General features: G+C 40.8%; 1 protein-coding gene across 1 annotated transcript in view; it reads left to right on the plus strand.

Annotated features, from left to right (window-relative positions):
- MAST4 (microtubule associated serine/threonine kinase family member 4) overlaps nucleotides 1-2,385 on the plus strand; it is a gene marked incomplete at its 5' end in the record, with an annotated part of 65,864 nt that overhangs the window by 42,312 nt on the left and 21,167 nt on the right. The window lies entirely within an intron of this gene.

Raw genomic sequence — 2,385 nt, forward strand, 5'->3', positions numbered from 1 at the left:
GGGAGCGGTCACTGCACTCCAGCCTGGGCGACAGAGTGAGACTCCTCAAAAAAAAAAAATCTGCCTAGGTCCTGCCATGCATGTTGATTAATAGATGCAAACCATCTTTCCCTCTCTCTCTTCCTCATACATACACTAAAAATAATCAAAGACCTCGGGGGCTGTGTGGAATAGAGAGATGATTTACTTATAGCCAAGGGTAATTAGGGAATCTGAAAACCGTGACTGTAGTAAAATTAAATTTGTTGATTTTTATATAGCTCCACCATCAAAAAGAAAGAACCCTTGACATTTCAAGAACATTAAGGTGACATTATCCATCATTGGCAGAAAAGAAGCACACGCTTCTGCCTAGTGCTGCTGAATGAGGGGACAGAGGCAGGAGGGAGGGCTGGAGAAAATTGTGTGTCCACACTCCAGCATTTAGGGTAGGTCAGCAGTACACCTGCTTCTCTTTTTCCATGATTACTTTGTATTTGAACCTATAAAAAGGAAACGTCTTGAAGTTTTAGATGTAGGGATCGAACGCATCCAATTACTTGCTGTGAAAAGATGCAGCTTTTCGTACTTGTCGGTGATTTCATCCAAACAAAATTAGAAAGAAGGAAGTATGTAATTTACCCAAAGTTAAGCTTAAGTTTTGTGAGATGAAATTACTTTTACTTGTAAAGCAGTCCTCCAATAGTTGTTTTTGTTTGTTTGGTTGGTTGGTTGGTTGGTTTTAATTTTGGAGATATGGTGCCTTAGTATGTTGCTCAGACAAACTCCTAGCCTCAAGCAATCTTCCTATCTTGTCCTTCCAAGTCACTGGGGTTACAGGCATGAGCCATTGTGCCTAGCTTGTTGATTTCTTTTAAGGGAATGGAATATACTATTAAGAGAAGAGTTTAGCATATAGGAGTCAAAAGACTGCTGATATTTGCCTTAAGCTTGTCTTCCTTCCTTGTCAGATGGGCGTCAATGAAAACCTGCTCATCTTCTCGAACACAAACACACAGCACAGTACATGGCCACTCCCCCAAGGCCCAGGCTTTCCTTAGCTTGGGCCACATCTGTAAGTTCGGTGCCTCCTCCATGAGCTAAGGCCAAACTACAAGTGCACAGTTGAGTGGTATACACATAGTGGTATAGCAGAAAAAAAAGTTAGGTTAATTAGTTCGGTCTCTTTCTTAGCAAAGAATGTCTTATGGTCAGCACTTTAAAATATGCTAGCTGGTCTTTCAGTGGGTCATTTATGATGGTATTAAATGCTCTGCCTGGGTTATATATCTTAAGGTGACGATAGCATTGATGACATTTAAGCCCAGGAGGCTTATAATGTAGCATTTAGGAATAAAAATGAAATGAGCATTGCCTCTTCTGGATGGACAAAAATGTATTGTCAATGAATTTTTTTTTTTTTAAGAAAACAGAAACTGATAACTTGGGAAAGAAAGAGTAGGAGAAACCGAGATGGATATTTGCTCAACTTTTCTCTGGGAGATGCAACACATTGTCCTGCTGGAGAACTTCCTCTGCTCTTGGCCTTTCCCATGCCAATATCAGTATCAGAGATACTTTGTAGTCTCGTATGCTCCACTTTGAGGGAAGTCCTAATTTGTTAACTTAAAAATAACCCCAGTTTATAGTAAAGATTACTCAAACTAAAAGGAAGGAAGATGTGCCTTAGAGAGGACAGGAAATGACTGCAGGAAGGACCAGCATAGGACATGCTGTCTAAACTAAAAGCCGGGAAGATGAAGTAAGCTTTTGAGTAACGGAGCGAGTACCTATCCTTTGTCTTATCCTTCAACACTTATAGGGAGGTTAGAGTGAAAGGAGGAATAGGGTGTGAGCAGTCAGAGGGGACACTTCAGGCAATTTTTTTAGGTCACATACCTGAGCCTGATGTGAAGGTGCATCCTAGGAAGACGGTGAGAGATGACACAGACATAAACTTCCATAGAGTCATTAAATAGTGTCCATGTGTCAGTGTGACTATTAACAACATTAATAATGATGATCATCAACATCATAGGATAATTTCAGTATGAAGTGCTTGGTCATGGTGTTATGAAGGCAATGTTTGTTCATGTTATGGCCTTTCGTGGTGTGGGAGGGAGGGCAGAGTTATCTCTAAATATAGACTGTAGAAAGTAATTTATTTCTCTAGTTCAGTAGAGTCATTGATTGAGACTAGCAGACTTGTGTACAATAGAATGAAGCCTGAATGGACACCTCTTCTGTCTCTTCCTCCTCTGTGTCCCCTTTCTCAAACCAGTCATGTGTTTTTAATGTTCTCCTGACAGCGTATGGACTTCCTAGCCACATGGGAGGATGTTTTCTGGTGTTTGTTCTTCTCTCTCTCTCTCTCTCTCTCTCTCTCTCTCTCTCTCTCTCTCTCTC

This window comes from Carlito syrichta, unplaced genomic scaffold (assembly GCF_000164805.1).
Source record: "Carlito syrichta isolate Samal-C Ts95f unplaced genomic scaffold, Tarsius_syrichta-2.0.1 Scaffold302305, whole genome shotgun sequence".
In the NCBI taxonomy this organism is placed as follows: domain Eukaryota; kingdom Metazoa; phylum Chordata; class Mammalia; order Primates; family Tarsiidae; genus Carlito; species Carlito syrichta.